This window comes from Lepus europaeus, chromosome 6, assembly GCF_033115175.1.
Source record: "Lepus europaeus isolate LE1 chromosome 6, mLepTim1.pri, whole genome shotgun sequence".
Taxonomy (NCBI): Eukaryota; Metazoa; Chordata; class Mammalia; order Lagomorpha; family Leporidae; genus Lepus; species Lepus europaeus.
Window position 1 is genome coordinate 72,020,772 of NC_084832.1, and position 26,304 is coordinate 72,047,075.

The 26,304-nt window shown below is 38.5% G+C and overlaps 1 protein-coding gene and 1 pseudogene across 5 annotated transcripts in view; one reads left to right on the top strand and one right to left on the bottom strand.

Moving 5' to 3' along the window:
- NBEA (neurobeachin) overlaps window positions 1-26,304 on the bottom strand; it is a 731,002-nt gene that overhangs the window by 140,503 nt on the left and 564,195 nt on the right. The gene's annotated exons all lie outside the window — the stretch shown is intronic.
- LOC133762553 (phosphoglycerate mutase 1-like) lies at window positions 17,379-22,232 on the top strand (annotated as a pseudogene).

Genomic DNA, 26,304 nt, shown 5'->3' on the forward strand with positions numbered 1-26,304 from the left:
AAATTTTGCTTTTTAAAAAATCAAACAAAACATAGTACAAATGACTCTTACATGATTGAAATGATGTTAACCTAACCCATAGGAAAAGAATTAAAACTATATGGAGACATTACATTTTATCTATCAGACTGGCAAAAATCCAAAAATTTGCTGTATGGAGACAGGCACTCATCATATTGCTGTGAGGAGTAGAAAATAGCACAGTTGTATAAAGTAAATTTTGGCAGTGTCTATTAAAATTTGAAGTGTGTATGCCCTTTGACTCAGCAATTTTATTTCTAGGAATTTATCCTGTGGATATATTCCAACAAACTCAAGATTAAGTATGCACCTGATTAGTCACTGCAGCATTGCTTATAATAACAAATCAGTGGAAGCAAGTGTCCATCAGCTGGGGGGAGGGGCGTCACTTAAATAAAGTATTGAATAAGCCTGTCACTTAGATCATTTAGGAGGCCTTTTAAAAAATGCAAGTTACAAATGAAAATGCTTATGTAAATAAATATTTATTTAGAAATTAATTTATTGAGAAATTAATAAAGTCTTAGAAATTAAGTTCTTTTCCTCTGAGATTTCTTAAGGCAATTTAGTGAACTGAGTCCGTTACAATTCTTGGCAGCTCCCGCACTTCCCAAGGCCATGTGGAGTACAGGGCCCTGGTTCTGAAGCTTCCTGAGCTTTACAGTAAATCTGCTTCTAGGACTGAAAGTTATCTATGACAATGCATATATGCAAAGCAATTTACAGTTATTGTTACAACTCTACCTCAATTATCAACATATATTTTAATTTATTTTTAAAAATGTCCATATACATATATACATATGAGAAATTTCAGGTAAGGCATAAATATGTAATGATTTCTTTATTGACTATATCTGTAACAAAATTTTTGACTGTACACTATAATAATCATAATATAATGACTATTTAATAATTTTAATTAAATTTTTGGTTTTTATGTCATTTTTATTATTTTGGGCATTATACTTGAAAATGCCTAAAAGACTCTTTAAATATTAAAAAAACAATTTGCCTTCCAATTAAAAAATAAGGGAGTACTGATTTCTCCACTAAGGACTGATGTGCTTGTGTTCAGTGGCTCCAAACCAGCTTTCCTTGAAAAGTATTTTTCTTTGATGAGAAAAAGATATTTTAATGCATTTTGAAATAACAATCTTAACCTTTAATAAGTGCCCCAGCAACTAAACATTAAGATGAAATTCAATGGTAAATCAAGCCAACTAAAAATTATACTTCCTTCAACATTTTAGCTTTCATAAAGCAATATTAAAAGGAAAGTTTAATATATGACAGCTGACAATTTCAAACTAATCCCTACTCTACTTTCGATCTCTTTTCTGAATCGCTGAAGCAAAGTCCAACAGACAGGATAAGATGAATCTCAGGTCCAGCACAAGCTTTTCAAGCCTAATCAAATGGGTGTAAAAACATATATAAAAAGATGAAAGTGCTTTGCTTTTACATATGGCAAAATAAATCAGTGAAAAGCTGAAAAAAGAAGTGAGATGTTCCATAGGGGCAGTTTAAGTCTGATGCTAATGCTTACTTAAACGGTGACAGTGTGGAGTAGCAAAGCCTTGCTGGCTGCTTTAATTTCTCCCTGGAATAGCTCTCGCCCAACCTTCTGCAGCACATCAAAGTCTCTAGAGCTCAATTAAAATTGGATTATATTGAAATGCTCTATCTATGGGAACTGTGTGCTCACTAACACTTTTCTCTCAGTAATACTCCAGATGACAGTTGCCCATCCCAATTTAAACAGTTGTCATAGAGACGGGGAACTAAAGCAGCAGAGAAACTAACAATACAAAGGAAAGGTAAAGCTAGGGTTTCTGTGAATGAGGAACTTGATTTTTTTTTTTAGCAACGCTGTTTATTACACCAATGAGAAAGCACATGAGACACTCACATTATTACATTTTGTATCTTTAGCTGACAATAATGCCGAGATTATTTAAACATATATGGTCAAATGTTTTCTATTTGGACATATTCTTTTATTGAAAATTAAGATCTAATGTTTCTCCCAATGAAAGCAGCTATCACCTAGTATGATCATAGAAAAATTATGGTTAGCAAGTCTACAATGTAAAAACAGCAATAGCTAGTTTTAATTGCATGTGCTTGAAACACAGGAAGAATAACTCTTTGGCCAAAGATTTCGTCCCTTTCCAATACTAGCTTGAAAAGATTAAATTTGGGGTTGACAATGATGAATCCTGACTCTACATACACACATACACCAGTTTGGGGCAAATCTAGTTAACCTGAAAGGGACCTTATCATTAAAGATAGAGAAACATTTTCTAAGTTTGATTTTGAAATTTATTCCTGGTTTTTAATTAGTAAGTTTACTATAATTTTCTGTGATTTCTCTTCCTGACACCAAAGCCTATCCACACAGGCAGAAAACTTTCCTAAAAGCCCAAGAATGAAGATAGCTAAAATTGCTGGCATTCTAAAGAGCAATGTATTTGACAGTGCAGACTGCTGGTAATGATCCTATGTTATCATGTAGTTGGCATGTTTCTGGTACTATAAAAACCCTTAACCTTTCTTGTAATTGGCTTATCGCAAGTCCCAAGGTTGTTTTTCCTCCCATTGTGCAGATCACTATGGAAATAGATGAACTACTGTTATTTTATGGAGTATTGCTCTGTTTTTTCTTTGACGTCCTCGATAACTGTGATTCTTTTTCTCTTGGGAAGACTCTGTTAGGATTCTGAAGCAGCAACAAGGCAGAGTGCACAAAGTGCAGGCCAAAGGGGAAGGAAACAAAAATGTGTCAGAAAATCTAAAAACTGCACAGATCAAAATTTGTCAAAACAAGGCCCTGGTTTAAACCAACAAGAAGGGCCCCTACAGCTTGGACCTTGACAAAGCACAGACTTTTTATTTATTTATTTATTTATTTTTAGCCCAGCTGTAGAAAACACCATCTAATGAACCTGTCTGGGGCGGCTGTCCCCATCCTGTCAGGCATGTCAGGAAATGACAAGCACTGGGGACAGGCCGCCGCCAGTCATAGACAGGCCTGCCAGCTGGAGAGTTCAGCTCCAATCTAATCACACCACCAGAAAATAACTTTCACGCTTTCAGCATGACAGGATGGACCTGAAGAAAAAGAATTAGGATTGGAAACAATGCTTATTGTTTCAATTACATTTTATTGCTACACAGTAATTAAAAAGAGAATCTACTAATATATGCAATCCATGTTACTTCATATTAATGCAACAAAGTAGAAATGTCATTATTAGAGAAAAATAGATTTAAGGTTACTTTGGTACTATGGACACAGAGAAAAGAAACGAAGGACCACTCCTGTCTCTTTCCTTCTATAAACTATGTCATATTGTAAATTTAGCATTGCTTTTCAATTCAATTTATTGGTATTCTAATTCCTTATCTTCAAAAACAATTCTCTTGTAAAGATCAGTAGGTACCAGTAGTGCTGACTTCATTTCCTCTGTTCCAAGAACCAATATGTGTGAAGAGAGTAATTGGATAAAACTAGTATTTTCATGCAGCTATAACATATTTTCTACCTCTTGTGATATTGGGGAAAAGTGCCATTAAAATATAAATACAACCCACTGAGGACATGACAGCTTGGACTGTGTTTATGTAACTAGACACAAGGGACTAAAGAGAGAAAAAGTATAATGAAACCACATTCTAATTAAATAAATTCTATGAATCAGTTGGTTATTTCAGCATTGTATATATCTTAGCATTAATCTGTTCAATTTATATGTACTGGTCAAAGTAAAGCTGTATGTAATATATGCAGGTCAATTCTTTGTTCACTATGTGACTACATATAAATAAGTGATTACATAATAAAATATGCTTTATACTGTTTAGTGTTTTTCACGAACATTTCCCACAGGGTAATTGCTGGAATTGACACTGAAATCAAGAGCCAACTACAATGCCTTATGTGTGAGTGAGTATACATAAATGCACAGAACAGGCTTAAAGTGCTTTTCATTCTGATTACTAAAAACAGAGGTCCACAGAGGTCCCTTCATGCTTTCTTTTAAAGTCATGAATCACAAAATTCAATATTGCATTAAATATTAATATATCTGTAATATATTCCTGAAAATGTCACTATTGAAAACATAGAGCTGGCATACTACAGTTGTCACTTTCCAGCCTGGTCACTTTGGTCAACTCGTTTACCTCTCTGAGTCATTTTTTGCATCTATATAATGGTGAAAATGATGTCTGCCTCAAAGTGTTGTCATGGATTCGAGTGGGTGTAAGGCACCTAGCACAGTGCCCAGGTATAGTACATGATTAACAAAATTACTACTATTATTTCTCTTAGGGGAATCTAGAGATAAGTGTACAATGCAAAATTGGGTTTTTCTTCTATAGAACAATACTATATATGGCACATGTGGTTGATATTGCTTCTATTGTACCCAGAACAAGTATTTAATCACATTGAAATTACAGTCAGTAAATAGAATGCCATAATTAAGATCAGAATATGTGCCCTTGGAAAATGATCATGAGCTTCTGAATGAACACAAGAGAATAGACCTTGGTTTTTCTATCCTAAGACAATTGAACTGAAGTGGATATGCACTTAAAATTTTACATTTTCTTATTAAAATACATATTTCTAATGTATAATGATTCTGTTCAAGTGGTAATATATAATTTTGTCATTAGTTTGCTCAGTAGTGCATTACTCCTGTATTATTTAATTCATTTCAGTCATGTAGGAGCAAGGAGAGCTATGGCCTTCTGACCTCAATTTTCACTTAAAGAAACAAATTTCCTTTTTGCAAACTAAGACAATTTTTCTCCTGTCAACCTTGTTTAAAAATATTAACCTCATTCTCAATACAGTAAATATTCATATTTGTCACCCAAATTTACTTACAACTGCAGCTTTAATCAAGTTATGAAATTGCTTCTGTTCTTAGTTTATCCACTCCAAAGAAATGATTGAAAGTAAGTATTTTCAAAGAATCATCTTTATTATAGTGTAAATACACTTAAAAGATTGTACTTTATTTCTGTTTGTTATCAACTAAGATATGGAAAGAGAACCAAACAAGGCAAACAGAGTTTGACTGCATGTTTTCTTGAGATGGCTATATTCAGTGTTTTTGTACTTAGCTTGCCCTTCTGATAAAAGTCATCGTAATAGATGTAACTCATCCTTGAAGCAGAATTGTTGGATTTATGAGTAGAGTCTGAACAGAACTTCACCAGGTTTTACCCTATCTGTAAAATACTGTGGAGTTTCTACTCTATCTGTAAAATACAGACTGGAACTATAGTAGGGCACAACTTGCATTTGGAATGTTTTATTTTCTAAAAAATATCAGAAGCAAGCCTGACATAATTTTATAATAATCTAAAGTTGGATAGCTGGACATGGCACTGGACATATAAAGGCCTTCAAAAGCTTGTGGTGGCCGGCGCCGTGGCTTAACAGGCTAATTCTCCGCCTTGCGGCGCCAGCACACCAGGTTCTAGTCCCGGTCGGGGAGCCGGGTTCTATCCCGGTTGCCCCTCTTCCAGGCCAGCTCTCTGCTATGGCCCGGGAAGGCAGTAGAGGATGGCCCAAGTGCTTGGGCCCTGCACCCTCATGGGAGACCAGGAGAAGCACCTGGCTCCTGGCTTCGGATCTGCGAGATGCACCGGCCTCAGCGGCCATTGGAGGGTGAACCAACGGCAAAAAGGAAGACCTTTCTCTCTCTCTCTCTCACTATCCACTCTGCCTGTCAAAAAAAAAAAAAAAAAAAATTAAAAAAAAAAGCTTGTGGTAAATGAATAGGATGAAAAAATTTCAAAAATTTTTGCATGGAAATAAACTTATATTTTAATTCCATGTTCATATAAGCCTTTGGCATTACCCTCATTATTACTTTTTTTTTTTAAAGATTTATTTGTTGGAAAGGCAGAGTTTCAGAAAGAGAAGGAGAGAAGGAGGGAGGGAAAGGGAGACAGAAAGAGAGAGAGGAGGAGAAAGCGAGAGAGAGAAAGAGAGAGAGAGAGAGAGAGAATCAGAACCATCTGCTGATTCACTCTCTAAATTGCCAAACTGGCCACAAAGTTCGGGACGTGGCCAGATCAAAGCCAAAAGCCAGGAACTCCATGTGGGTCTCCCAAGTGGGTGTCAGGGGTCCAAGTATTTGGGCCATCTTATGCTACTTTCCCAGGCACAGCAGGGAGCTGAATGGGAAGTAGAGCAGCCGGATTTGAACTGGTGCCCATAAGGGTTGCTGGCAACACAGGTGGCAGGTTAACCCTCTGTACTACAATGCTGGCCCGGCTTTTTGATTTTTCCTAAGGATTTGACTATATAATAATAAGAATTTAAAGTAGTAACAAAAAATTTTAAAACTACTGAATATATGCAGTTACTTAAAAAATTCATGAAAATACACATTATGAACAAACTATGCATAGATTTCAAACTTTTGGATATAGTGTAGCATATGAAATCACTTTTGTTTTCTTTAGAAAATATTTAGCTTTATTGGATTTGCTGGCTAAGAATGATACACTCATAATATATTGGGTTGAAATGTAAGAATTTTAAAATGATCCTATATTCAGTGACATAGGACTTGGTACAGAACTTATTCTAACTGGAATAAATAATCTATGGGGTTAATTTGTTGAGGATGAGCCCAATTAAGTGTTGCTTACAGGAAATGCTACCAAGTACTTGGGGAGCAGGCGAAAGTGAGTAACAGAAGACAGGAGACAGCAAAGGGTGTGGAGGGCCTGGAGACAGTCCCTGAACTCCTTTCCTTACTCAGGTCACATTGTTGCTGACATGACTTTTTGGAACTTAGCCAGAGGATTTGACTTGTTCCTTTGGAACACATTCAAGAAGAGAGAAAGGATTTTTTTCTTCAAAAAAATCTACAGTGTAGCTTCTCTTTCTGGATGGCTGGGTAATGTGTGGTGTAGAACCCAAAGGGAGCAATGGGAGGCTCTACATTTTTCTCTTGCATCCTAAAGAAAGCCCTCATTACCAAAGATATCCTATCAATTCCATTCATCTGAGTTAGTGTCATTCTCTTAAGACTGAACACAGCAACAGAACATTTAAAAAACAGTGAGTATTAAAAAATTACCCTGGACTTTGATGAAGATAGGATGGCAATATAAATTTTTAGTTTTAAATGTTTTCAATGATGATAGAGAGAATGCTAAAGGACGGGGAAGAAGAGAGAAACAAAGAAAGGGAAAAAAGGCATGATTTGTCTTTCAATTTAAATCTTACATAATGGAAAATATTTCAAAGGGAAAAATCAGGAGAAAGGAAATATAGCTAAAATAAATATAAAATAATTAGCAAATTAAAAAGTGAACATACCAAAGTCTAAAAACTGGTTCTTTGAAAAGACTGGTTAAAAAAAAGACAAATCCCTACTGAACATCTTTTTTGTTTTTCATGATTCCATTTATTTCATTTCATTATCAGTAGTTTTATAATGAGTATTGCTATGAAGGTTTTTAAAATGAATTTGAAAGGTAGAGAGAGACAGATCAATCTTCTCTTCACTGGTTCACTCCCAAAATGCCCACGACAACCAGGGTCAGACCAGGCCAACGCCAGGAGCCTGGTTCTCCATCTGGTCTCTTGTTTGGGTGGCAAGGGCCCAAATACATAAACCATCTTCTGCTGTATCCCAGGGTGCACATTAGCAGGAAGCTCTATCAGAAGTGAGGTGGGGACCGAATCTCAGACACTTTGATATGGGATGCAGGCACTCCAAGTGGTGGCTTAACACCCACCCCTAAACGTCTTTTTAAAAGAGTACCAATCTAAATGTAGGGCCATAAAAACTGATATACAAGGGGTTCTTTAAGTTAAAAATGGATACCCTGGAAAACTGTGTGTTGGTGTATTTTAAAATAACTTTTATTTTACAGTGTCCAGGAACCCTGAGAGAGGCAAACATCTGCCTTACACAGAAAGCCCTCCCTCTGAATTTCTTCCACCCTCTCAATCCCTACATGAAGCTTCTGCCTCTTAAACATCAGAGTCTAGCCCCAGATTGCTCAGAAGTTGTAACCTGTAGTCCAACGTCCACTCGAGCTTTTCAGTTGAGCATATCACAACAAATTCAATGAAATTAGTACAAAATAAGACATATTTGCCTAATAATCTACTCTTCTTTTTTAAGAAAAGTAAACCAAAGTGCAAGGTGGTACTTGACAGAAATGGGCATGAAAATTATCTCTGTACTGTGATAATACACAATTACCCAAATACTGGATGGCTTCTATTTCTTATAGATAAAATGGTGTATAATACACATTTCATAGAGGCATTATGGCATTTAAACAAAATTATGGATGGGAAGGTCTCTTGTTCAGTGCTTTGTATATTACAGGTATTCAAAACAAGTGGTCTCTATAGTAAGATCCTAATATTATCTCAGTGAATGAAATTGGTATTCATAAATTAATCAAAGTAAAAATTTTGGGACTTTTCTATAAAATAGTCTTATGATTTCATTTTCTGTACCCAACTGGTGGTAAAATCCTGCTGATTCCAACACCTGTCCTTTTCTCTCTGTTTTCACTGACAGGGCACTCACATGGCCTCCTGCAAGTCTTTCAGCGGTTTTCTGATGTCTAGCAGTAGCATCACAACCTTCTGCAGACTCTCCTGATTCCCACCCACCCCCATTCCACAGTCACACTCCTGTTGGTGTCCCCATCCACCTCAGGTTTTCATGTCACTGCTTCACACTCCTCCTCCATCTCTGCTGTTCTCAGAACCTCCAGTTTGCTGTGCTGGCCATACTTCCCCACCCCCCCTGTTCACTCTATGTATATGCAATATCCTGTTAGCCTGACTGACTACTGATTAGTTCAACTTTGAAAATCCTCCATCATCCTTAAGACTGGGTAGATTAGTTCTTCTTTCTTCCCAAATTGTACACTTAGGAAAGGAAACATCAGAAAAGTTAAAGGGCTGCAGGAATTCGGCAGAGTGATTAAGCTGCCACTTAGGATACTCACATGCTATATCTGAGTGTGTGTCCCAGCTCTACTTCTGATTCCAGTTTCTTGTTAATGCAGACTCTGAGAGGCAGCAGTGATGGCTCAAGTATTTGGGTCCCTGCTGTCCATGTAGGAGCCACCAAATTGAGGTCTGACCTTCTGGCTTTGGTCCCAGCTCAGCCTGTTACATGCATTTGGGGAGTGAACAATGGATGGAAGATCTCTCTCCATTTGCCTTTGTGTGTGTGTGTGTGTGTGTTTGTCTGCCTTTCAAATAAAATGAAAATATTTAAGCAAAAATAAAAATAAATAAAATAGTTAAACAAGACTTTTGGGAGTGTGGTCTCAACTACACCCCTCTCCTCAGGTAAGCTTCCCGCTACTCCAGGGTTATGCCCAGAGGCGTCCCTCTCATGCCCCCAGCCACAGCAGATTGTAATTTCTCCTTGAAATTTGAAATTGAATTCTTTAGTAATGAAGTAACAGAAAACTGTAGAGAGTTATAGCAGCTTCTTTTTGGGTTTTGAACAAAAACAAAAAGGTATTGAGGGAAATCCTGGGAATCTAACCTGTGAAGAAAAACAATAATGAAACAGAAGCATAGGGGCCAGTGCTGTGGCTCAGTGAGTTAACGCCCTGTCCTGAAGCGCCAGCATCCCATATGGGCACCAGTTCGAGACCTGGCTGCTCCACTTCTGATCCCGCTCTCTGCTATGGCCTGGGAAAGTAGTAAAAGATGGCCCAAGTCTTTGGGTCCCTGCACCCACGTGGGAGACCCAGAGGAAGCTCCTAGTTTCTGGCTTTGGATCAGTACAACTCCGGCTGTCACAGCCAATTGCGGGATGAACCATCAGATGGAAGACCTCTCTCTCTTTCTCTCTCTCTGCCTTTCTTCTCTCTGTGTAACTCTGACTTCAAATAAATAAATAAATCATTTGAAAAAAATAAAAAGAAACAGAAGCGTAGACAAGTGGGCATGTGGGCCAGAAACGGAGAAAATCTAGACAATGGTTTTCTGCTCCTCAGTTCCAGTCTCTGTTTAGGTTCTGAGCTATTCTTGCCATAGAGTTTATAAACTACTTTGAGCTGCTTCAAATAAATTATCTTTTTAAATTAAGCTACTGTAAATTCCTTAAGCTCTGTTTCTTACAGCAAATGATTCCTGAAGCTTCATATCTGTAATAATAATGGAACTGGGATTAAAACTTTTGGGTGGAATTTTGCTGCTTGAATCTTACTATATTCTGTTTTTTCTTGTAGGGTTCTTGATCAAAGAAAGGTACAACAAGGAATAATAACTGCATGCAAAATGAAAACTTTTAAATAAATTAAGACCTCTCATTACAAGACTATTTTGGCAAGAGTTGATTGAAGAATAAGGTAAGGATCTGAAGCCAAAGAAAGCCAGGCTCTACCCCCCCCGTGTGAGAAGAGATCTTGGGGTATACAGCCTGGACAGTCTGAGGGATAATCTGACAGGGTTCCCAGTGGAACCTACTAAACCTACTGATTTTACAGAAGAAAATAGGCTAACTCACCTACCCTGAGGCCTCAGCTTCTGTCCAAGCGTGCTTTCCTCATGCAGTCCTGACAGGTTAACATGGCACTGACCCTACCAACAGTGAGTTTTTATGGACCAATCACTAACTGAGGTTCTGGAAAATCAGAGAAGCAGTTTACTTCCCATGGGGAAAACAAAAGCTTGAATGGGAATTTCTTCTCTATGGACAAAAAGAGGTCCAAGGAAATAAACAGAAGAATTTCTCCTAAAGAGCAGTTTCCTCATCAATAAAAATTTTTAGAAAAAAAGGTAAGTTTATACTATATCATAAATAAATCACGAGTTTCAAGAGGAATCTGTCAAATTAATGCAATAAAAATACCTAAAAACTCCCAAATGGCTACTGTCTGGTTTATGGAAAGAAGGTTCTTCTCCCCTAGCAGGTGTATGTGTGTGTGAAACGTCAAAAAGGAAAGGAAGCCAGGGTGAAGGTAGTATTTAATAGTATCAGGAAATGGAAATGGGGAATCAATTCTCAGAGTCGATGGGAAACAAAGGAAGAGTTCATTGGTCATTTGGTTGGTGTTCCTTGAGAGTTTCTTTGGCAGGATGTCCCAGATCCTTGGCACTGTGCTCTCATAACCCCAGCGACTCCAGCATCACCACTGCCACGCCCCTCCTTCCTTCCTCTCTCCAGTCTCTTGTCCTATAAAAACCCTTGTCCCCAGTGCACTGGAGCTAAGGAGAGGAAATGCTCAAATCTCACAGATGGAAGGAGAGGCATGGCTGTCTCATCCCTAGTTACAACATGATGCGTTTTTCTCACTAAAGTATTATATGTGGTGATTCTATTGATATTAGGATAGGAGACACTTTAAGCTTGACGTCTACCTAACCAAACCACCAGGTTAGGTAATGCTTTTCATTTCCTCTGTAAAGCATACTGACATATATCTACATTATACTAATTGCTATTAAACAGGCTGAAATTATTTTTAAAAATAAATGAAACATTTCATGAATGCATAAAAATTTGAAAATTAAAAGCTTTAATTATCAAAAGTATGAGTTTATGAATATTTGAGTGTGTCACTGTGATAGTATATAAACCCAACGAAAAAGATTCAAATGATCCCATTTTTAAAAGCTTGCAAGTTGAGATATGAAATTAAAATAATCTCATAGATGCAGGCAATTGACTAAGACTAAAATCCTAGTATACCAGTACACATGGGGTGTCATCTTGTATACTACTATGTGGACTAGAATTTTAAAATCTGCATAAGGTAAAGAAAATTCCTACTTTTCCCCAAAAACAAAGATTGGCTTAAAAAAAAATCACAGAAGGAAAAAAAAGAATTGTAAACAGTTAAGTAAAGTTTCGATTTTTTAAAAAAAGAAAGAATGAAAAAGAAATCCAGGCTTAACAAGCTAACAAGCAGTTTGAAAGACTGAGAGCCTAAGTCAAATTATATTGACAAATCTGTTCATATTTTCTCACGTCTTCCCTTTGCAATGAAATATCAAAATTTGCTAAATACAAGGGGAGAAGATAAGCTAATGCTGCAGAGAGAAGACTAGACTAGCAGGAGATGTTTGGCATTATCTGTATACAGAGGAAGTTTAAATCACAGGAAGGGATTCTACCTCTCTAGTGAGGAATTGAGCTGATGGAAAGGAACACCCCTAGGGTTGGAAGAATCTATCCTGAGGTGTGGCAGAAGGAAGTGTAGCCAGTGAAGGGAGACAAGGACTTACATGGAGAAGATAGCCAGGAAAACTTAGCTTTGAACCCCCGAATTCTCAGTTGCAGGCTTAGACAAATGACTTGACGTCTCTGAATTTTAGATCTATCTTTTGTAAAGTGAGGATGGTAATATCTAACTCACTTAGGTGCTGTGAATATGAAATTAGATAATTTATTAAAAAGTGTCTAGTACATAGTGAGTACTTAGCAAATGTTACTTTCTTCCTCCAAAACACAAAGCAAAGGATTCTCCTTTAGTGAAGAAACAGTTAAGATAATTAAAAAGATACATGAAAAGTAATAAAATATCAAAAAATAGTATGGTGTGAATAAAAAGTTTAAATATTAAATAGCAACAGAAAGTATTCTGGATAAGATGTCTGAAGATGGTTTTATTCCTAGAAGCATCATTTACTGTGGAATTACTTTGGTAAACTCATTTAACTTTCTGGTCTTCAGTTTTCCCATTTATAGAATGGAAATAGGAATTGCAGTCCTGGGGCCGGCATTGTGGCACAGAGGGTTAAGCTACCGCCTACAACTCTGGCATTTCCATATGGATGCTGTTTTGAGTCCAGCTGCTCCACGTCCCATCCAGCTCTCCGCTAATGTGCCTGGGAAAGCAGCGGAAGATGGCCCAAGTTCTTGGTCTCCCTGTATTTGGGAGACCTGGAAGAAGCTCCTGGCTTTAGTCCCGCCCAGCCCTGGCTGTTGCAGCCATTTGAGGAGTGAAATAGCAGATGAAGATCTTTCTCTCCCTCTCTGTCTCTTTGTCTGTAACTCTGCTTTTCAAATAAATAAATAAATCTTTTTATAAAAAAAGAATTCCAAATGAAATGTATAAAGTTAAATATAGAAAGGTAGATTGAAAATTACAACACAATAAAAAGCAGTATTATGAGATAGTTCATACATGCAGTATACAGTTACAATACTGCTGTGCATGTCTACATACACATTAAACTATCGGTTGTTAGGTGAATATCAACCTCATGACTCTTAATTTTCACTGACACTTGAATCTCAATCTTTTGTTATGTTTCCTGAATGTATGAACTTGCTATGTAGACAAAAATGAAATATAGGCCTCTTGCTATCAAATATTCGTCAAGTCCAAGTATCTTCATTGAGTACATATCTAAGCTTGTTCATTTGAACATTTGATTTTCCTACTAGCTCAGCACACATAAATATATAAAGTTTCTGAAACACTTAAGGTATACTCCATAACAGGAGTAAATTACAATCTGAAGGGAATACATGTCCCAACAGGTTTCTTAGATTCCAGGAAAACACCTGTGTTACTCTTCTGCAACCAGAAGGAGACTGGTGATTATTTTATAATTGCATCTTATTGTACATGGTATAATGTGTGCTTTGGAATAACTGGCCAAATGAGAAACTACAAGAAATAGGTTAATAAAGGAAAAAACATATGAAGATGTTAGTATTTTAAATTTTCAATTACACCCTTCATTTAATAATGGGAAATATATATTTACTATTATCTAAGAGAAACAGCTACTACATCAAATGGAAATATGCTTAGAAAATCGAAAGACCAGTCAAAACTGAATATAAAATGTATTGCTTCTTTAACCTACTGGCCTCAGTTAAATCAAAATAATAACAGAATGGATTTGGAAATGTTTCATCAGCAAATGTGAATGTCTAAATTTGAAACAGCAATATTTTTGGCAACGAATGGAAAAATGTGTTTTGAAATCTTAAAATTTTGGTTTTTAAAAGCATAACTAATATTGAAAGCTATTTCATACACAAAAAGGAATAAACACTCCACTGGATTTTGTCGTGATTTCAGAACATTCAAAAGGTAATAGTCACTGTGTGCTTGATAAAAAGGGAGGTGACTAAAAAGTGCCTTGTCAGTTTTCTCCTCCTTCTTGAGAGCTGCATTAAAATGCAGCTCCGAGCACCTTTTTCTTCCTCAGTCTGGAATTTCAGGAGCAAAGAGTACAAAAGAGCTGATGAGCAATGAATGCTTCACCCTTCCTCAATTAATCTTGTCTCTCTACCTTTGCTTTTGCTTTCCCTCTACATGAAGGTAATAATGACACCCTCATCCATTATCCTTTTATCCCTGTTATTCTCGTGAAATTGCTTAATAATATGTTACAGATTCGTCTTCACTCACATAATTCTTCCTGTCATTTGCAGTATATCATCCTACAAACATACAGCCCACTTTCACTGGCCGTTCTTTGAAGATTATTGTCAGTGACATCTTCAGGATGCGTTTGGAATCTGGAGCATCATTTCTGTTGCAATGGGGAATTACACTGACTTATCTGTCATTGCCAAAAGCACAACAAGCAATTCAGTGTTAATGCAAAGGTAACACGGGTTTTTATCATGCCGCCAGAACAGGAGCTCTTGTAAATTTATGCTAATGTGGCCCTTTTAGAGTTTAATAACCTCTTACCCTGCTGGAAAAAGAGCCACACATACACAAACACAGGCAAACTCACACCACACTCCCATACACTGGAACCACAGCCGATCAACTGGTAATTATTTATTATATGTATTTAAAAAAATACTGACATTAGTTTCTCTTGGGGTATTCCATAGGTAAGCTACAGAAAATAGTAGAAATTTTAAAATCAACTTTAATCACCAACATACTAAATTATTTTTGATGAAAGATTATTTTAACTGGAAGAACTAGTAAAAGTTTCTCTATGACCAATGTTTTGGTGGGCTTTTCTATCAAGAGTTCAAGACCACTACAAATGAGCAGTTTTCCCTGATTGAGGGTGGCATTCCAGAGGGACCCAGGCAGTCCAGTGTGCATGCCAAGTCTGACAACACATGACAAGCTGGTCGGCATGCAGTAATTTGACTAATTATACCGGATTAGAGCATATTAATGCAAGCTGTTTTCTCCAGAGTTAATGACCTGCTGACTGGGTTCTGTTAGGCCCCACTAGGTCTACAGGCAGCTAAAAAACAAAACCCTGTTTTGTAAGCCCTCGTCATTTCACATCAGCAAATGAGTACATCAGACTACTGAGCAGCAAAATGTAAGCGACATTTTGTCCGCCATAAACTCATGCAGCCTTCCCTAACTTTCCACCTCAAAGGGCTTCTTTTATATAAAATTGATGTCAGTTTCTTTTTTGCCTTTTTTTTTTTTTAAAAGAAGTAGCCAAGAAATAGAGTTTGAGGAAAAAAAAATTGGGGGAGTATGTTATTGTTGGAGGGGTAGATATTGCTGTTTCAGAAACATGGCTTATATGAAAACAATTTTTTAATGTACATTAATTTTATTACACATGTTCCTTCTCCATAACAACAGCATGTTACAAAGTTATGTCAAAAAATGATTAATGTGTAATAAGATCCTTTCTAATCTCAAACTTTATTTGAAAGATATTTTTAAGCCTAAAGGGATTCTCTTTTTTTATAAGTATATGGATGATTTTAAGTTATGTAAATATAGAAAAATGTAACATTAATATTTTCAAGTTGTTTGGCCAATTTTCAAAAATCAGCTCACAGCAAAAACTAGCTAGGAACTTTAACATGTCCCTGAATGTGTTACAATTTCTATAACTTATATCTATACCTTGCTTTTGAAAAGATGTAAAATGAATTATAGGAATATATAAAATTCAAATTAGAAATATATGAGAAACAAGGTCAAAAACAGACAATGAATGTAGGTGTTAAGGTTGGTAATAAAAGCAAAAATTCATACTACAGAGTTATTTAAACTCTATATTTTGGCCACCAATTTGTGAATTCCTAATTGGCACTCGGCATTGTTGAAAAAGAAGTATTAATTTCACCACAAAGTCAGTAAGATAAAAACAAGCCAGTTCAGGAATAATTGCACAAATATTCATAATACTAAAAGTAGAAATAAATTTATACCATGGGTTTTCATAGAAGGGCACTGCAGAGGGTGATGAATAACATCTTCAACAATATCTTTATATCATTCAGGGCTTACAGTATTTCCCCAATCACAGCTTAGAAAAAAATCAGTCCTATAGAGATGTATTGTAAGAGGGCTCACACTCACCTTCTAAGTGTGAGACATGGACTCACAGTTTATGTGGAAGGCTGACCTGTCAGGACCTCAGGGACTTCCTCTAGGCTGAACCTCTAGGCAGCTAATCAGTTTGCCCATGGTCTGCAGCTTGGTTTGGCTCAAGAATACAAGCTGAACAAGTCAGGTTTTCTCTGTAGAGAACTGGGGCTAGTAAATGGAGCAAGAATTGTGTAGGAACCAAAGTTGAAATGTCAGGATGTAATGAGAGTCCAGCGGAGCCAGGAAGAGGCACTGGCAGGCTGAAAATACAGGGAACTATGACTAAGCACAGGAAGTTTATCTGTTGGAAGAGAAGAAAAGAATGCTCTGAGATCAGTAGAGCAGGTGTTTATTAAAGAGGATAGAGAGTGCAGTTAGTGTCTAGAGCTGGCTGAATTCTTTAGTGTTTTCAATTCCAGATCATATGTATATTTTACAGTAAAGCTCTGTTACTTGAGGGAATTTGAATGTGGTCTATTCCATGTATCCAAAGAATTTAACCATGCAGAAATCAACCTGATGGCACAGGTTCACAGTTTCTACCATTTAGGTTCAATCCAGCAATACAGAAATGAATGGACTCTTTAATTTTCATGCAGTCCTCTCTATAAGTATTGTTTCACTCAGCCAAGATTTTAATTGATATTGGGCAGCTGTGTGTTCAAGATTTTACTTCCTGCCATGTACCTGTAGTGCAACTAATGTGTGTTAGAAATTAAATGCAAAACCATATGCTTTCACTGACAGTTCAAGACAGGGGTGAGTGTGACAAGTTCTTTTGGAAATTGCCTGCTTGAATAGAAGATCATTATATTTCTTCTATGGGTAACAAGAAGAGTTAAGATTTGTTTGGGTAAATAAGTCTAATGTAAAGACTAGTAGAAAACCCATCTTCAAATTTTTACCACATGGCTAATAGTCATAAAATTCTTTAAACAAGTAACAAAATGTTTACATTGGGCATTTAAAAAACACTTTTAGTGAAGGTATTCAAAGATGATGCAATTCCAAAGTATACTTTTGAGTTACTCTCCTAGGGTAATTACTTGTAAATGGTACTCTCAGGTACGTGAGTGAGGTGACAGCTATATTAAGAATATAAAATTAATACCTTTCCTTATATTTGTGATAGTGAAGTGTGGGATAATTTGAAGAGCATGTCTTTGTAGAAGTTAGCAAATTAAAACTAATATAAATTCTTTCAAGAGTATATTAAAATAAGCTGTTGATATGCTATAATGTTTTCTTATTTAAGCCCAACATATTTGACAATCACTGTAGAATGCATATATATATATATATATAGTATTACAATAGTAAATACATATGTTTCAATCAGTGCTTGATTGGGGTTTAAATATACTAGATGCGTGTATAACAAATCTAACGATAATTATGTTGGTTAACCAAATTTTATTTCTTTGTCAAATGTGTTTATTGCTTGCAAAATCTGCAATGGGCTTTATACTTAATATTTCATTGTAGGTTGTCAATTTAAGTACTTAAGTGTTCAGAGACATAATTAAAGAAAACTGTTGCAGTTCTAATCACCAATAAATAGAGTTTTTAAAAATCTTTATGTGGTTAAAAAATCCTTTAAATTCTAATCATCTCAAGCAAAGAATTGCATGGTTTTTCCACACAGTTCCAAACAGTGCTTTGATGCTGCTAGTCACTTGATAACTGCAGGTTGACTGTGTAAGTAAATATATCATTATTAATGATGAGTTTCAGCAATGGTTTAGCTTCTCAGTATTTACTTGGGATTCCAAAGATTTAAATGAATCAAATGAATCCCAATTTTTAAAAAGAAACAGACTTATTTCAATGACAAACTGGAACTGTGTATAAATAATCCACTGTAATTGTTAGTATTTTTAAGTTTTCCACTTATTACTATGCTGTGTGAAAAATCAGTTAAGAATTCATAAATGGGGCTAAGAAATGAAAATAAGGAAAATCAATTTACCAGATAAGATGGCATAACATGCAGTGGGAAGAGCCCTGAACATTAATAAGGCCTCAATGGCTAGACTCAGCTTTATTTTTGATCTTCATTTTGTAAATTTTCAACAAGTTACTTTCACAAGCCGTAGTTTTCTCAATGTAAAATGAGTGGTTAACAAGGTCATAAGAATTCAAAGAGATACTACATATGAAAATTTCTTGCACCTTGTTTGGCATCTAGTAGATGCTCAGCAATGCTTCCTTATTCCCTCTTTTATCTTGCTTCCTTCTTTCTCAGTCTTTTGCAAGTTAACTTTATTTTTCTCAATGTCAAGGTATAGACAGCAATATATGGTACTATATAAAATTCAGTATGAGAATATCTAAACATCATCCCCACACTTCCCAGCATAGTGGCTGGTGCACAGAAGGCCCTTAGTGTCAATGTTTACAATCCAAGGCAGATAACTTTTACCTAAACAGGTAGCAACAGTGGAATTGGGAAAATAAGTCAAAATATGAATGAACTGAAATGTTTATATTATTGTATGTCATGGATACTTCATAATGCATAATTACGTCAAGATGACAAGGAATAGTTTTGTGAGGCTGCATGTGTGCTTCATTAAGATTTAATCTGTGGGGCTGGCACTGTGGTGTAGTAGGTTAAGCCTTTGCCTGCAGTGCTGGCATCCCATATGGGTGCCAGTTTGTGTCCTGGCTACACCTCTTCTAATCCAGCTCTCTGATGTGGCCTGGGAAAGTGGTGGAAAGTGGTCCAAGTGCACCCACGTGGGACACTTGGAAGAAACTCCTGGCTCCTGGCTTTCGATTGGCTCAGCACTGGCCACTTGGGACATTTTGAGGAGTGAACCACCAGATGGAAGACCTCTCTGTAACTCTGCCTCTCAAATAAATAAGTAAATCTTGAAAAAAAAAAAAAAGACTTAACCTGTGAATAAAAACATCTCTAGAACACATCACTATTTTGGCTGATTTGTAACACAGGGCATGGAAACTTATAGCTCAAGACAAGTTCCATGGATTGTTCTTATAACTTCCTTTTTAGCCCTTGCCAGTCTTAATCTCCTCTATATGGAAATGGTGGAATCATCTCTGATACTAACCCACTTCAAATATTTTTAAAAGTATGCTAAGGAAAATTAAATATTTAGATAGCAACAAGGGAAAATCCCCAATAGAGCCCCCATATTTAAGTCAGATTTTTCAACTTTCAAAATGGTAATGAGATAGGTTTTGTTTAAAAATCTTCAAAATGGAATTTAACAAATTTAAAGAAATTCCTCTCTTTAGGTTGAAAAAACAAAGATATTTAAGATAACGAACTCCTTGACAATCTGTTGAAACAACCACTTCCACAGTGACTTTCAGTCTTGCTGAATTCAGTGAACATTTCTATTTCTCATCCAGCCGACCCCTGTCTTGGCACTGTTGACCTGCTCAAAACATTTTGTGGCTTCCACATTCCACTCTTCTGATTTTCTTCCTCCGCACTAACTCTGTTTCTTAAATATCTTTCCCCTCCTGTGTTTAAAGATTGGCATCCTTGTAATGGGAATGGCACAAAAACAGATGCTGCCTTGGTCTTACATGTGGAATACCACCTGCAAAGCAAGCTTAAGCCTCTCGCCAGAGATTGGAACTTAGAGGCATCTTTCTGGCCTAGCAGGGTAGGTTCCCCACTGTTCCCAATACTTCCTTTAAAGGATCATTCTGCTCTTTGCCCACAAACTTGAAGTGGCCCATATTCTATTCCCTTATATATATATTGCTTACGGTTCTGTCCCTTCTTTCTCTCTCTTTATTCATGCCTCATGTGACCCAGGGTGGAAGACTACCCTCTTGATTCACTGTACCTCCCTGCCAAGACTGTGTAAGTAATACGTCTCTGAATTTATTTCCTACTGTGGTGTTTTTTTCCTATTGAATTGTCAACTTCGTTTGAAGAACCAGGGGCTACACCAGACTGGGCTTTCTCTGGGATGCTGAGAGGACACAGGCCCGACTCCTGGCACTAGGGCAATCGTCAGGCAGGCATAAAGTGAACATGGATCAGACACTGGCAACAAGAGTGTCTACTAATACAAACACGTTTGCTGTGTGAGGGACACCTGTCACTAGGCAGACAACTGGGCATTACATTGTCCACCAGGTAAAATACATATCCCACAATAGGTGCACTGTAAATGCTCATGTCCAGCTCCATTTCACTTCCTGCTAGGACAAGGTTGCTAGCTGCTTCGCTACTGTAACACTTATTTAGCTGGGAACTCCCAAAACAATCCTCTACTCAGTTCATCCAGTTTCATGCTTTAATCACATTTTGAAGTCCTACATATTTTCCTACAGTGAAGTCCTTGGTTGCCCTGCACCCACAACTACATACTCAAATGTCCTCTTAGCATGACGACTTAAATGTCTCCCATGCAACTTCCACTACTTCTAAAAGCAAACTTATGCACCTTTTAGACTCCTCCAACCTTAGTTTCTGCCAAGGTTCTCTCTTACTGAACATCAATGACTATCTGGCCAGAATCCTGGGAGTCATGCTCTCTACACCTGCCACAGCCAATCAGTTCCCAAATTCTATCCACTTTACTTCTGAAATCCTACGTCCATCCATTATGTTCTCCACTTCCACTACTGCAGTTTGGACCAGTGAAATCTCTTCCAGCACTGCTTTCTTCCAATTAATTCTTCAAGTCACAGTAATCATTATTCAGAAAAGTGAATCCACAATAACGCCTTCCCTTTCCTATGCTTGTGTGTAAAATGTGAACTCCTCATGGATGGGGCTGTGATCTTCCTCAAAGCTGGACACTCCCTCCTCTGAGCTGACTCTTTTCAGCATACTACTCTTTACACCTAAGCAAAATACAGAGTGTCTTTCAAATTTGTCAGTGTACCATGTCTTCTATCATTTCTAGTCCTTGAAATGTGGAAGTCCAAGGATGGGCTCTGAGGTTAGACAAGACTAAATTTTACTACTGATTTTACTCATTGTTATCTGTCATCTTCAGCAAATTATTTTTCTGAGCCTCGATATCCACATCTAATTATCATCTTTAAGGGCTGCAGTGATAATGAAATGAAGTTGTGTATGTTAGGTGCTCAACAAGTGACAGTCACTTATTTTAGATGAGGATACCTATAATTAATTTCAAAAATATGTTAGGGCAGTTAGCGCCGCCATCTCTGTCTCTCTGCCACGGCCACCTAGAAGCTGGTGCTGACCCGGCCTGGTGAGAGCATCTAGAACCTGGAGAACCGCTTCAGGGGCTAGTATGATGTCGACCTGAGCCCCACGGGCCTCAAGGAGGTGGAAGTGCAGCGGGCAGGCCCTGGGAGGCACTGGCTATGAATTTGACATCTGCTTCACCTTGGTGCAGAAAAGAACCATCTGGACCCTCTGGACGGTGCTGGATGCCATTGACCAGATGTGGTTGCCAGCTGTGCGGACTTGGTGCTCCAACAAGTGGCTGACTGGCCTCAATAAAGCAGAAACTTCTGCCAAGCTCAGTGTGCCCCGGGTGAAGATCTGGGGTGCTCCTACGATGTCCTTCCACCCCCTGCCCCCATGGAGTCTGAACACCCATTCTCCAGCAACATCAGTAAGCATCAGCTGCCTCCTGTGAGTGTGAAAGACACTACAGTCAGAACTCTGCTCCTCTGGAATGAAGAGACAGTGCCCCAGATCAAAGAGGGGAAACTAGTACTGACTGCAGCCCATGGCAACAGCCTTCGGGGCACTGTCAAGCATCTGGAGGGTCTCTCTGAAGAGGCTGTCATGGAGCTGAATCTATAGACTGATTTTCCCATTGTCTATGAATTGGACAAGAACTTGAAGCCCATCAAGCCCATGCAGTTTCTGGGGGGATGAAGACACTGTGCGCAAAGCTATGGAAGCTATGGCTACCCAGGGCAAGGGCAAGAAGTGAAGGCGAGTGGGTAGACCACTACCCCCAGGACCACCCTTCCTGCCTGCCCATCTCTCTGCACCTGCCCCCTGCATTTGTCACCTGACCACCTCTGTAGGCATCTTGGGTTGTAGCTGCAAGTGGGGACTGGTGGCCCCTGCTTTTTCTTTTAGCTATTTTGTCTTCCTGCACCACTCCCTTAACAGAATCTAGTTAGGACAGCACCTCTGGTGCACGGGCTCATTCCAAACAGAGGGAAGGGTCCTCTCTCCAACAGGGAGGTTAAAACACCCATGTCTGCTAGTGCTCTATTCACTAAGGGCCTGCTGAAATAGGGAGAGGGCCTGACCAATGAGGAGAGGCAGGAGAGTCGCTGTGCTCCCAGGAGCCAGTCCTGTGGCTTCCACAATCAGGTCACTGTCCTCAGTGTCACCAATGGAGGTGAATGTAACCTACATGGCGATTTAAAAACACCACTGCCACTTGCTCCCTCACCCCAGAGAAGCTGGCTCCAGAAGGTTGGGATCAAGCCCGAATTAAGTTTGTGATGCATTCACTTTTACAAAAAAGTGTGTGTGTGTGTGTGTGTAACTGATATTAAACAAAAGCCCTTTTTGGGTTCCTGGTGGTGGTTCAAATAGTCCCTGATGTGGTCACCAGAAAATAAGCCATTCCTACACCAGTATGGGATTAGTCTGGCTTCTCAAGGGTGGGAGCGCCTCCTGCTATGTGTCTTAGATTCCCTTCCTTGCCTTGCCTTGAGGCAGTGAAATGCCTCTTGATCGTGTCCAAGTGTGTCTTTTGCTGTCTGATTCTAAATCATGATTTCCAGTTGCTTGGCCTTGCCATGTGGGACCAGTACTCATTTTGAGTACAACTGTACTGACTCCTTTTTTCAGATCAGAGTAATAAAGGAGTGATGTGCGATATATCTATATCTGTCTATCTATATCTATCTATCTATCTATCTATCTATCTATCTATCTATCTATCTATTAGGGGCCGGTGCTGTGGCATAGCAGGTTAAACTGCCACCTGCAGTGCCGGCATCCAATGTGGGCACTCAGTTTGAGTCCTGGAGGCTCCACATCTGACCCTGCTAATGCACCTGGGAAAGCAGTGGAAGATGGCCCAAGTCCTTACATTCCTGTACTCACGTAGGAGACTGGAAAGAACCTCCTGGCTCCGGCCTGGCCCAGCTTTGGGCATTGAGACCTTTTGGGGACTGAGCCAGCAAATGGAAATGCTTGTGCGTGCTCTCTCTCTCTCTCTTTCCCTTTCTTTCTGTAACTCTGCCTTTCAAATAAATAAAAAAAATCTATATATACATAAAAATCTATATATAATATATAATATTATAATACTTTTATATTATTATATAATGTATTATAATAAAATATATAAATATACTATATATTGTATATAAAGATTTATATATAGATTTTTATTTATATATAAATTTTGGTTGGAGCATGCATTGTGGCACAGCAGGTTAAGCCACAGTCTGCAGTGCTGGCATTCCATATGGGCACCAGTTCAAGTCCAGGATGCCCCACTTTCAATTCAGCTCCCTCCTAATACACTTGGGAAAGCAATAGAAGACAGTCCAAGTAGCCCTGCCACCCACATGGGAGACCCAGATGGAGTGCCAAGCTCCTGGCTTTGGTCTGACCCAGACCTGACTATTACAGCTATTTGGGAACTAAACCAGCAGATGGAAGATCTCTCTCTCTCTCTCTCTCTGGGAACTGATCCAGCAGATGGAAGATCTCTCTCTCTCTCTCTCTGGGAACTGATCCAGCAGATGGAAGATCTCTCTCTCTCTCTTCCCTCTGTAACTTTGCCTTTCAAATACATAAATAAATATTTTAAAAAGCAGAAAGATTTCAAATAACTTGTTCAAAAAAGTAAGGTCTTAGTTTACTGTAGTCAACATGGAATATAATTACTAAAATGATCCTTGCAATCCTAGGATGAGTTACTACAATGGAAAAAGTACATAGCAACTCTGCTGCAGCATGTGCGTTGGGCCACTTCTGAGTATGATGCTGCAAGAGGCACATAACAATTAGTTTGCCCAGAAGACACTGGCTCACAAGCTAGTTGTGGAGACGGTGAGAAATAATAAAATTCTGAGTGTGTTTTTAAATAAGAACAATATGACTTTCTGGGAGTATATACATGGGGTATGAAAAGAGAGAGGAATCAAGGACAACTGCAATATTTTGGTTTGAACAACTGGGCTGATGGAGTTGTAATAAATTCTGACAAGAAATGTGGTTGGGAGAGCAATTTTTGGAGGGTAGAGGACAGGACAAACAGAAGAGTTCAGAATTAGATGAGGTATGTTTGATTTATCCATTAAACACCCAGATGCTGGTGTTGTGGCACAGTGTGGGAAGCCTGAATCCCATAAGAGAGCTGGCTACAGTCCCAGCTGCTCTGCTTCCCATTCACTTTCCTGCTAATGTGCTGAGGATGAAGCAGAGGATGGGCTCTGCCACCCACTGTGGGAGACCAGGATGGAGTTCCAAACTCCTGGCTTCAGTCTGGCCCCACCTCAGCTACCACAGCCTTTTGAGGATAGGACCAGGGGATGGAAGAGCTCTCTCTCTCTCTCTCTCTCTCTCTTTCTGCCTTTTTCTTTTAAGAATTTTTATTTATTTATTTGAGAGGTAGAGTTACAGACAGAGGGAGAGAGAGAGAGAGAGAGGGAGGGAGAAAGAGAGAGATCTTCCATCTGCTGGTTCACTTTCCAAATGGCTACAACAGTGGGAGCTGGGCCAGACCAAAGACATAAGCCAGGAGCTTCTTCTGGACTCCCATATGGGTGCAAGCACTTGGGACATTTTCTGCTGCTTTCCCAGGCACAACAGTAGGGAGCTGGAACAGCTGGGAATTGAACCAGCGTCCATATGGGATGCTGGCCCTGCAGGTGGCAGCCTTCTATGCCATAGTGCCAGCCCCAATAAATAAATCTTAAGAAACAAACAAAAAACCACCCAAGCAGAAGTATCAAGTTGGCATTAGAAGAGCCTGAGTTTAAGAATGAGAGTCAGTTTAGAAACAGAAGTGTTGCAGCTTTCAGTATATTGATGATATTTAGTGCCATTGAGACTGAAGAAGACTACCAAGGGAGTAAGTATAAAATGAAAATGAGGTTCAAGACCTGAGTATTGGGGCACCCCAATCTCAGGATGCTGGGGAGAAGAGGAGGACTTGGCAAAGGAAACTGAACAAAGAGGAGGGAGTGGGGTGGGACAACAGGAGGATGATGTCCTGGAGAGGAAGATCAGAGACTGATTCAAAGAAAGTGTGATGAATTATCTAAATACAAGAGGGATTCGCCTCTGGATTTAGCACAATGGACATCCTTGGTGACTTTGACCTAAAGATTTTCAGAGGGTGGTGGAAGGATAAAGCTAATATGAGTGGTTTTAAGAGAAAAAGGAAGAAGTCGCTGGAGAAATTTTTTTAAAGATGTATTTATTCATTTGAAAGTCACACAGAGAGAGGAGACACAAAGAGAGAGACGTTCCATCTGCCGGCTCATTCCCCAGATGGTCATAATGGCCAGGCGGAAGCAAGAAGCCAGGAGTCTCCTCCAGGTTTTCCAAGTGAGTTCAGGGGCCCTAGCACTTGGGCCATTCTCCACTGCCTTCCAGAGAATATTAGCAGGGAGTTGGATCGAAAGTGGAGCAGCCAGAACTCAAATCACTGCCCATACAGATTGCTGGCAATGCAGATGGCGGCTTAAGCTGCTTGCCGCGGTGCTGGCCACCACTGGGGATATTTTTAAGAGGGAAAAACTGGATAACAGCTAGAAGGGAAAAAGTTAAAAGGAGATCCTTATTGCTACAATCATTCCAGATGGCCTCATGCACATGAAAAGGAATGTTCAAGAAAGGAGTTCTATAACGTGAAATTCAAACATTTGATTTTCAAAATTCCTTCCAATTCAATGGCAATGGTTTAATTTGAGAAACGGGTTGGACTTAAGAATACTGAGCAGGAATTCAAAGAGCTAGGTTGCTGTATTTCAAGTTCTTCTAGTTAGCTGTATGATCTGCAACAAGTCCTTTTTGCTGTCTTA